We start from the raw sequence: 12,339 nt of genomic DNA, 5'->3' as shown, positions 1-12,339 counted from the left end.
TAGGATGGACTGGTTGGATCTCCTTGCAGTCCAAGGGACTCTCAAGAGTCTTCGTCAACACCACAGCTCAAAAGCATCAATTCTTCAGCACTCAGCTTTCTTCACAGTCCAACTCTCACATCCATACATGACCACTGGAAAAACCACAGCCTTGATAGATGGACCTTTGTTGGCAAAGTTATGTCTCTGCTATTTAATATGCTATCTAGGTTGGTTATCTTTCCTTCCAAGGAATAAGTGTCTTTTAATTTCATGGCTGCAATCACCATCTGCAGTGATTTTGGAGCCCAGAAAAATAAAGTCTGACACTGTTTCCATTGTTTCCCCATCTATTTCCCATGAAGTGATGGGACCAGATGCCATGATCTTAGTTTTCTGAATGTTGAGCTTTAAGCCAACTTTTTCACTCTCCTCTTTCACTTTCATCAAGAGGATCTTTAGTTCCTCTTCACTTTCTGCCATAAGGGTGGTGTCATCTGCATATCTGAGGTTATTGATATTTCTCCCTGCAATCTTGATTCCAGCTTTTGCTTCTTCCAGCCCAGCATTTCTCATGATGTACTCTGCATATAAGTTAAATAAGCAGGGTGATAACATACAGCCTTGATGTACTCCTTTTCCTATTTGGAACCAGTCTGTGGTTCCATGTCCAGTTCTAACTGTTGCTTCTTGACCTGCATACAGGTTTCTCAAGAGGCAGATCAGGTGGTATTCCCATCTCTTGAAGAATTTTCCACAGTTTATTGTGATCCACACAGTCAAAGGCTTTGGCATAGTCAATAAAGCAGAAATAGATGTTTTTCTGGAACTCTCTTGCTTTTTCGATGATCCAGCAGATGTTGGCAATTTGATCTCTGGTTCCTCTGCCTTTTCTAAAACCAGCTTAAACATCTGGAAGTTCTCGGTTCACGTATTGCTGAAGCCTGGCTTGGACAATTTTGAACATTACTTTACTAGCGTGTAAGCCCTAACTCTTAGTTGTTGCAAGGATTAACTATGACCATCTTTGTAAAAGACTTAGTTCAGGGCCTGACCACATATCAAAAGCTTCACAAATATTATCTCTAATTCTTTCTAGTGGAGGGCTGTCTGGAGTTATTTATTTAGATACCCTGAAAGTTAAGTCACGGGAATCTGATGTTATAGGTGACAGAGAACTGTAATATCCAGCCAAACTGATCATCCTTTCCCTCAGGGCCCTTGCTTTTCCTATCACAATGCTCCTCATTCATCACCTTTGGCTGTAATTTTTTGTTTAACATCTGCCTTTCCCAGCAGAAGATCTTGTGAATTTTTTTTTTAACCACTGTGGGATGCCCCACACCCACAGAGCTCTTGATACAGAGTTATGCAATGGCTGTTTGTTGAATGACTGAAAGACTGAAAAATCAATGGACCAATGGAATGAGACCAAATGACCAACTGAACCATAGACCAAATGACTGAATGATCCATTGATTGCATGAATTAATAGACAAATGACTGAAATTCATCATCTACATTCAACTGGATGATTTGAAAATACTTCCCAGCATGACAAAAGACAAGACTGCTAAATACAGGATTTTAACTTGGAAAATCAGGGTCTTTGGGGGTGATACAGAATAGCTGGTTTTGAGTATTTTAAGAAGTTCAATTCTCTCCCCTCCATCAGTGATGAGACGGGTGATAATACCCTACTGGAAAACATTACTCAAAGTGCATATCCCTCCCGCCCTCCATCATAACCCAAGACCTGCTTGACAGCTTCTGGCTGTGGCATGTCTATCCGTGTCAGATGACATCATGGCCAAACTATGTGTCTTGGGCTGTGAGAACAACTGGGAAAATCAACAGAAAACCCCAGATCTTTCACTGTCTAATTTCTGACAAGGAAGACTCTTCCTTGAAACCACCCCCATCCCTTTTTTTCTGGGTGAACTCATCCCATCTTTCCAGAAAGGCCTGTCAGGGGCAAGGCCTTGCTAGACTCCCTCAGAGGGATTTAGTGTCTTCATACCTTGTTCATCAGCCACAGGACAGGCTCATCTTTCAGAAGCTCTGGAATTCTGCCCACGGACATCTGGACATCGTGTTGCATTCTCAGGGAGCCTCTTAGGACATACTCAGTCAAAGAGGATGCAAACTGTTCTTAAATGATAACCTGCCTCAAACTAAGGTACTTAACATGACCATCACATGGTATTTTGACAATCCTATCCTCCTAAGAATCTCTGAGTATAAACAAAATAACAGAAACACTTACTTAAGGTCCCTTTCCTGTTGTAAGGGAGGAAAGGACACCCACATCCAGACTGGGCAAAATCTTAAGGGTCCCTGAGAAGACTTACTAAGAGAACCAAACATGATGACTACCTACCTGAAACTGAACACACAATAACTGCCTAATAATTAAATAATAATTACACTGCCACCTGGGATCAAACACCTTCTCCATTCCATGCACTAGACTGCACACTTTCTAGACAGCATACTTTCTAGATAGCAGAGCATTTAACCTGCATGGTAGTACTATGACATTGGTATTACTGTTTCCACTTTACAGACAGGTAAACTGAGGCTTCCAGTAGGTGTCAAGCATGTATTCGAACCAGACCTAATTTCAAAGCTGGTGCTCCTGCCCCTGCAGAGGCTGAACCACAGGCCACTGAGATAGGAGGGAAAGGTGACTGCTGACAAAGTGGAACAGAAGAGTGGAGTGTAACTTAAGAAGGATAAAGTGGTGCCTAAAATCTAAAGGGGAGAAGGGGGAGAAGACATCGTGAACACATGACCACAGTTTGCTAGCTGATCTATTGCCATCACATGAGAAAAGGAGAGCCCTCCAAAGAGATTCCAAAGGCTGGAAAGAATAGATGACAGACCAGAAGGCAGATGTCAGCCCAAGGTGGCAAAACACCTTGTAACAATGAGTGCTGTCCAAAACTGCTGGCTCTGGCCAGAGAATGGGCTCTCAGACACAGAAAGAGTCCTCGCAGATGGCAGCAAACATCCTCTTGGGTGCCAAAGAGGAGGGGATGGAAGATAGCTCAGAGGTTCTGCCCAGCTCCCTCTGTTAGCTTTGGGGAGATGCTTAGTAACCATCTGACAAAGTTACCCTTGCAGTCATCTGCCACAGGCATGCAAGTAAAACAACCTATGCAGAACTGGTCCATTGTGACACTTTCATCTTCCTCAGGATAGAGGAAGCAATGATGGGAAACTGTTATTCTGAATCTATTTGTGATAAAGGAGAACAGGGTGGACATTAAGAGGGACAAAATTCTTGGGAGAGGAAGTAAACTATGGGTATTACTGTATTACTTGCAATGGATTAGCTACATTCCTTTATTAAAGGCAGGTACCACCCTCTCAAAGTAGGGTCATCATGATTATCTCACAGCTAGACCAATCTAAGAGTTAACTTGCCTATGGTTGCACAGCTCATAATTATTCAAACTCAGATATGCCTTATTTCAAAACCATCTCTCTTTTCTCCAAAGTTTTTTTTTTTCATACTGTGCATGGGAATAATTAAAACCTTTATTAATATGGTTTCCAATAACAATGTGAAAATTGGAATTATCAATTCAGTATGTACTCAAAGTACATACTGAACTCAGGGAAGAGGAGATTGGGCAGAGCTCTGAAAGCATAGTACTCAGGACAGGTAGGTTGTGACGGACAGAAAAGGATAGATAAGGCTGCTGTGTAGAATAAGACATGGGGAGTAGACGAGAATGGGCTGCTCAGACAGGTCAATTTAATCACTGAGAAAAGACAAGAAACAGGAAATGGATCAAACCAGACATCACCTCCTTCACAATTCAGTCTCATTTTGGCCTTGAGGCCAAGCTATACAACTGGTTCCAAACTGCCCATAACACAGGTTCACAGACGGGACCTCAGACATTTCAATCTGAATGAAGCCTGCATGTGTCAACTTTGCCCCTAAAGGTAACATATAAAAGCACCATTACCTTTTTTTTTTCCCAGAGTACAGAATGATTTCAACATGCCATGAGAAGATGTTAACAGGAAATAGGTTCACAAGGCTTTGGAAAATTAAAATGCCAATATGGCAAACCGAATGGAAAACATGATGAGAAAAGATGGTAATGACAGCTTTAACTATACTGATTTTTATCTCCTCTCTGCTCCTTAAGTTCTCCTGGAAAACTTGGGTGCTACAAGGCACCCACCCAACCTCTTGTTCATTAGAGACTTCCTGATGGGCTGAACACGGCTGAATATTCCCATTATCCCTAGTGTGTAAAAGTTATTCTAAAATAGATTTTAGGGACTTCCCTGGTGGTCCAGTGGCTAAAACTCTGCATTCCCAATGCAGGGGGCCCAGGTTCGATCCCTGGCCAGGAAACTAGATGCTGCATGGCACAACAAGGAGCAAAGACTCCATGTGGAATCACAACTAGGATGCAACGCAGTCAAATAAATATTTTTTAAAATGGCTGAGTCGGAGGAGCCAAGATGGCGGAGGAAAAGGACAGGGAGACCACTTTCTCCCCTACAAATTCATCGAAAGAACATTTGAAGGCTGAGCAAACTTCACAAAACAACTTCTGACCGCTAGCAGAAGACATGAGGCGCCCAGAAAAGCAGCCCATCGTCTTCGAAAGGAGGTAGGACAAAATATAAAAGATAAAAAGAGAGACAAAAGAGCTAGGGATGGAGACCTGTCCCGGGAAGGGAGTCATAATAGAGAAAGTTTCCAAACACCAGGAAACCCTCTCACGGGCAGGTCTGGGGGAAGCTTTCAAATCTCGGAGGGCAACCTAACTGGGAGGAAAAATAAAAAACTCACAGATTGCATGCCTAAAAGCAACTCCCAGCAGAAAAGTACCGCAGACGCCCGCATCCGCAGCCAGAAAATGGGGGCGGAACAGAGAGGAGCAGGCCGCATTGCTTAGGTAAGAACCAGGCCTGAATGCCCTGGGGGCAATCGGAGGGAGCTAAAATGAGATAGCAACTTAAACTGTGGGATACCAAGAGAGAGGGAGAAAATTAACCGGCCCAAACACACTGCCAGCCGTTCGCAGAACAAAGGGACTGAGCAATTCCAGAGGAGAGCTAGCCGGCTGCAGACCGGCCCATCCCCGCCAGAGGCAGGAGGCACGGGGGAGGGGAAAGGGGCAAACTCGGCCCCAGAGACAGCATCCCCTACCGCACTGCAAAGGGGCCTCCAGTTTCTAACCAAAGACTTCCTGAGATTCTGGTTGGTCAACATCCGCCGGGAGGGTCGCAGCTAGAGGCCAGCTCCCAAGAATAGACACAAGGTGCACCCGACCAGCGGAAACTGAGGCTGGGACCGTGGAGGGGAGAGGGCGCACCGCACCCGGGGAGAGTGCGCCCGTCCAGCTCATGGCTGCCTGAGCTGCTCGGGCTGGGGAAGGCACAAAACGCAGGCCCAACCGAGTCTGCGCTTTTGTGTAGTACCCAAAAACTGGAACTGCACGCAACGCAGGGCCCACTCCATATAGAGCAGCCGGGAGCCTGAGCAGCGTAGACGGGGAGAGCACACACCCGCGAGTGGGGCAAACCCAGTGTGGCTGGAACACTGCGAGTGCTACCCACACACAGCGATATCTGTCTGCAGCACCCTCCCTCCCCGCAGCGCGACGGAACTAGCCAACCTGAACCAGAGACCACCTCCGCCCGCCTGTGTCAGGGTGGAAATTAGACACTGAAGAGACCCGCAAACAGAAGCCAAATAAACAAAGGGAACCGCTTCAGAAGGGACCGGTGCAACAGATTAAAATCCCTGTAGGTAACACCGACTACACTGGCAGGGCCTATAGATATCGAGAAGTGTAAGCTGGAATGAGGAGCTATCTGAAACTGAACCGAACCCACACTGACCACAACAGCTCCAGAGAAATTCCTAGATATATTTTTACTTTCTTTTTTTAATTAAAAAAAATTTTTTTTCTTTTCTTTTTTTTTATTTTTTCTCTTTTATTTTCTTTTAAAATTCCCTATTACTCCCCCATTACTCCTTAACTTTCATTTTCACTTTCATATATTTTTACTATTTTTTTTAATTAGGAAAAAAATTTTTTTCCTATTTTATTTTTTTCTCTTATTTTCTTTTAAAGTCCTCTATTACTCCTTAATTTTCATTTCACTATAACCTTGCAAAAAAAAAAAAGAGAAGCCATATTTTTAAACTGAACTTCATATATATTTCTAAAATTTTTTGTGTTTTTGTTTTTAATATTGCATTTTTAAGAGTCTAACCTCTACTCTAGATTTTTAATCTTTGTTTTTCAGTATTTGATATCAATTTTGGACATTTAAGAATCCAATATTCAGTACCCATTTTTACTCAGGAGTGTGTTGATTACTCTCTCCCACTTTTGACTTTCCATTTTCTGCCTCAGAACACCTCTATTTCCTCCCTTCCCCTTCTCTTCCCAATCCAATTCTGTGAATCTCTGTGGGTGTCTGGGCTACGGAGAACACTTTGGGAACAGACAACTGTGTAGATCTGTCTCTCTCCTCTCGAGTCCCCATTTTTCTCCTCCTGCTCATCTCTATCTCCCTCCACCCTCTCCTCTTCTTCATGTAACTCTGTGAACCTCTCTGGGTAACCTCATGGTGGAGAATCTTTTCACCATTAACCTAGAAGTTTTATTATCAGTGCTGTATAGTTGGAGAAGCCTTGAGACTACTGGAAGAATAAAACTGAAATCCAGAGGCAGGAGACTTAAGCCCAAAACCTGAGAACACCAGAAAACTCCTGACTACACGGAACATTAAGTAATAAAAGACCATCCAAAAGCCTCCATACCTACACTGAAACCAACCACCACCCAAGAGCCAATAAGTTCCAGAGCAAGACATACCACGCAAATTCTCCAGCAACGCAGGAACATAGCCCTGAGCGTCAACATACAGGCTGCCCAAAGTCACACATAACACACAGACCCATCTCAAAACTCATTACTGGACACTCCATTGCTCTCCAGAGAGAAGAAATCCAGTTCCATGCACCAGAACACCGACGCAAGCTTCCCTAACCAGGAAACCTTGACAAGCCAATCATCCAACCCCACCCACTGGATGAAACCTCCACATTAAAAAGAAACCACAGACCTCCAGAATACAGAAAGCCCACTCCAGACACAGCAATCTAAACAAGATGAAAAGGCAGAGAAATACCCAACAGGTAAAGGAACATGAAAAATGCCCACCAAGTCAAACAAAAGAGGAGGAGATAGGGAATCTACCTGAAAAAGAATTTAGAATAATGATAATAAAAATGATCCAAAATCTTGAAAACAAAATGGAGTTACAGATAAATAGCCTGGAGACAAAGATTGAGAAGATGCAAGAAATGCTTAATAAGGACCTAGAAGAAATAAAAAAGAGTCAATTAAAAATGAATAATGTAATAAATGAGATCAAAAACACTCTGGAGGGAACCAAGAGTAGAATAACGGAGACAGAAGATAGGATAAGTGAGGTAGAAGATAAAATGGTGGAAATAAATGAAGCAGAGAGGAAAAAAGAAAAAAGAATCAAAGAAATGAGGACAACCTCAGGGACCTCTGGGACAATGTGAAACGCCCCAACATTCGAATCATAGGAGTCCCAGAAGAAGACGACAAAAAGAAAGGCCATGAGAAAATACTCGAGAAGATAATAGCTGAAAACTTCCCTAAAATGGGGAAGGAAATAGCCACCCAAGTCCAGGAAACCCAGAGAGTCCCAAACAGGATAAACCCAAGGCAAAACATCCCAAGACACATATTAATCAAATTAACAAAGATCAAACACAAAGAACAAATATTAAAAGCAGCAAGGGAGAAACAACAAATAACACACAAAGGGATTCCCATAAGGATAACAGCTGATCTATCAATAGAAACCCTCCAGGCCAGAAAGGAATGGCAGGACATACTTCAAGTAATGAAAGAGAATAACCTACAACCTAGATTACTGTACCCAGCAAGGATCTCATTCAGATATGAAGGAGAATTCAAAAGCTTTACAGACAAGCAAAAGCTGAGATAATTCAGCACCACCAAAACAGCTCTTCAACAAATGCTAAAGGAGCTTCTCTAGACAGGAAACACAGAGAGGTGGTATAAACATTAACCCAAAACAAAGTAAATGGCAACGGGACCATACCTATCAATAATTACCTTAAATGTAAATGGGTTGAATGCCCCAACCAAAAGACAAAGACTGCCTGAATGGATACAAAAACAAGACCCCTATATATGCTGTCTACAAGAGACCCACCTCAAAACAAGGGACACATAGACTAAAAGTGAAGGGCTGGAAGAAAATATTTCACGCAAAGGGAGACCAAAAGAAAGCAGGAGTTGCAATACTCATATCAGATAAAATAGACTTTCAAATAAAGGCTGTGAAAAGAGACAAAGAAGGACACTACATAATGATCAAAGGATCAATCCAAGAAGAAGATATAACAATTATAAATATATATGCACCCAACATAGGAGCACCACAATATGTAAGGCAAACGCTAATGAGTATGAAAGAGGAAATTAATAGTAACACAATAATAGTGGGAGACTTTAATACCCCACTCACAACTATGGATAGATCAACTAAACAGAAAATCAACAAGGAAACACAAACTTTAAATGACACAATGGATCAGCTAGACCTAATTGATATCTATAGGACATTTCACCCCAAAACAACCAACTTCACCTTTTTCTCAAGTGCACATGGAACCTTCTTCAGAATAGATCACATCCTGGGCCATAAATCTAGCCTTGGAAAATTCAAAAAAATTGAAATCATTCCAGTCATCTTTTCTGACCACAGTGCAGTAAGATTAGATCTCAATTACAGAAAAAAAATTATTAAAAATTCAAACATATGGAGGCTAAATAACACACTTCTGAATAACCAACAAATCATAGAAGAAATCAAAAAAGAAATCAAAATATGCATAGACATGAATGAAAATGAAAACACAACATCCCAAAACCTATGGGACACTGTAAAAGCAGTGCTAAGGGGAAGGTTCATAGCATTACAGGCTTACCTCAAGAAACAAGAAAAAAGTCAAATAAATAACCTAACTCTACACCTAAAGCAACTAGAGAAGGAAGAAATGAAGAACCCCAGGGTTAGTAGAAGGAAAGAAATCTTAAAAATTAGGGCAGAAATAAATGCAAAAGAAACTAAAGAAACCATAGCAAAAATCAACAAAGCTAAAAGCTGGTTTTTTGAAAAAAATAAACAAAATTGACAAACCATTAGCAAGACTCATTAAGAAACAAAGGGAGAAGAACCAAATTAACAAAATTAGAAATGAAAATGGAGAGATCACGACAGACAACACTGAAATACAAAGGATCATAAGAGACTACTACCAGCAGCTCTATGCCAATAAAATAGACAACTTGGAAGAAATGGACAATTCTTAGGAAAGTATAACTTTCTAAAACTGAACCAGAAAGAAATAGATCTTAACAGACCCATCACAAGCAAGGAAATCGAAACTGTAATCAGAAATCTTCCAGCAAACAAAACCCCAGGACCAGATGGCTTCACAGCTGAATTCCACCAAAAATTTAGAGAAGAGCTAACACCTATCTTACTCAAACTCTTCCAGAAAATTGCAGAGGAAGGTAAACTTCCACACTCATTCTATGAGGCCACCATCACCCTCATTCCAAAACCAGACAAAGATGCCACAAGAAAAGAAAACTACAGGCCAATATCACTGATGAACATAGATGCAAAAATCCTTAACAAAATTCTAGCAAACAGAACCCAACAACATATTAAAAAAATCATACATCATGACCAAGTGGGCTTTATCCCAGGAATGCAAGGATTCTTTAATATCCACAAATCAATCAATGTAATACACCACATTAACAAATTGAAAGATAAAAACCATATGATTATCTCAATAGATGCAGAGAAAGCCTGTGACAAAATTCAACACTCATTTATGATTAAAACTCTCCAGAAAGCAGGAATAGAAGGAACATACCTCAACATAATAAAAGCTATATATGACAAACCCAAAGCAAGCATTACCCTCAATGGTGAAAAATTGAAAGCACTTCCCCTCAAATCAGGAACAAGACAAGGGTGCCCACTCTCACCACTACTATTCAACATAGTGTTGGAAGTTTTGGCCACAGCAATCAGAGCAGAAAAAGAAGTAAAAGGAATCCAGATAGAAAAAGAAGAAGTGAAACTCTCGCTGTTCGCAGATGACATGATCCTCTACATAGAAAACCCTAAAGACTCTACCAGAAAATTACTAGAGCTAATCAACAAATATAGTAAAGTTGCAGGATATTAAATTAACACACAGAAATCCCTTGCATTCCTATACACTAACAATGAGAAAACAGGAAGAGAAATTAAGGAAACAATACCATTCACCATTGCAACAAAAAAAATAAAATACTTAGGAGTATATCTACCTAAAGAAACAAAAGACCTACACATAGAAAACTAAAACACTGATGAAAGAAATCATAGAGGACACAAACAGATGGAGAAACATACTGTGCTCATGGATTGGAAGAAGCAATATTGTCAAAATGGCTATTCTACCCAAAGCAATCTATAGATTCAATGCAATCCCTATCAAGCTACCAACGGTATTTTTCACAGAACTAGAACAAATAATTTCTCAATTTGTATTGAAATACAAAAAACCTCGAATAGCCAAAGTAATCTTGAGAAAGAAGAATGGAACTGGAGGAATCAACCTGCCTGACTTCAGGCTCTACTACAAAGCCACAGTCATCAAGACAGTATAGTACTGGCACAAAGACAGAAATATAGATCAATGGAACAGAATAGAAAGCCCAGAGATAAATCCACGGACCTACGGACACCTTATCTTCGACAAAGGAGGCAAGAATATACAATGGAAAAAAGACAACCTCTTTAACAAGTGGTGCTGGGAAAACCGGTCAACCACTTGTAAAAGAATGAAACTAGAACACTTTCTACCACCATACACAAAAATAAACTCAAAATGGATTAAAGATCTAAATGTAAGACCAGAGACTGTAAAACTCCTAGAGGAGAACATAGGCAAAACACTCTCTGACATAAATCACAGCAGGATCCTATATGACCCACCTCCCAGAATATTGGAAATAAAAGCAAAAACAAACAAATGGGACCTAATGAAACTTAAAAGCTTATGCACAACAAAGGAAACTATAAGCAAGGTGAAAAGACAGCCCTCAGATTGGGAGAAAATAATAGCAAATGAAGCAACAGACAAAGGATTAATCTCAAAAATATACAAGCAACTCCTGAAGCTCAATTCCAGAAAAATAAATGACCCAATTCAAAAATGGGCCAGAGAACTAAACAGACATTTCTCCAAAGAAGACATACAGTTGGCTAACAAACACATGAAAAGATGCTCAACATCACTCATTATCAGAGAAATGCAAATCAAAACCACAATGAGGTACCATTACACGCCAGTCAGGATGGCTGCTATCCAAAAGTCTACAAGCAATAAATGCTGGAGAGGCTGTGGAGAAAAGGGAACCCTCTTACACTGTTGGTGGGAATGCAAACTAGTACAGCCACTATGGAGAACAGTGTGGAGATTTCTTAAAAATCTGGAATTAGAACTGCCATATGACGCAGCAATCCCACTCCTGGGCATACACACTGAGGAAACCAGATCTGAAAGAGACACGTGCACCCCAATGTTCATCGCAGCACTGTTTTAATAGCCAGGACATGGAAGCAACCTAGATGCCCATCAGCAGATGAATGGATAAGGAAGCTGTGGTACATATACACCATGGAATATTACTCAGCCATTAAAAAGAATTCATTTGAATCAGTTCTAATGAGATGGATGAAACTGGAGCCCATTATACAGAGTGAAGTAAGCCAGAAAGATAAAGACCATTACAGTATACTAACGCATATATATGGAATTTAAGAAGAATGGTAACAATAACCTTATATGCAAAACAGAAAAAGAGACACAGATGTACAGAACAGAATTTTGGACTCTGTGGGAGAAGGCGAGGGTGGGATGTTTAGAGAGAACAGCATCGAAACATGTATATTATCTAGGGTGAAACAGATCACCAACCCAGGCTAGATGCATGAGACAGGTGCTCGGGCCTGGTGCAGTGGGAAGACTCACAGGAATCAGGTGGAGAAGGAGGTGGGGGGGGATCGGGATGGGGAATACATGTAAATCCATGGCTGATTCATGTCAATGTATGACAAAAACCACTACAATATTGTAAAGTAATTAGCCTCCAACTAATAAAAATAAATGAAAAAAAATAAAATAAAATGGCTGAGTCACTCTGCTATATACCTGAAACTATCACAACATTGTTAATC

General features: G+C 40.9%; 1 non-coding gene across 1 annotated transcript; it reads left to right on the top strand.

The window, feature by feature from the left end:
- The first annotated feature begins 4,284 nt into the window (after window positions 1-4,284).
- On the top strand, window positions 4,285-4,357 carry TRNAG-CCC. Its single transcript has one exon. It is a non-coding gene; the product is annotated as a tRNA-Gly (tRNA).
- Window positions 4,358-12,339: the final 7,982 nt, after the last annotated feature.

This window comes from Cervus elaphus, chromosome 24 (genome assembly GCF_910594005.1).
Source record: "Cervus elaphus chromosome 24, mCerEla1.1, whole genome shotgun sequence".
NCBI lineage: Eukaryota > Metazoa > Chordata > Mammalia > Artiodactyla > Cervidae > Cervus > Cervus elaphus.
The sequence above is the reverse complement of the archived record's forward strand: the minus strand, read 5'-3'. Positions and strand labels throughout refer to the sequence as shown.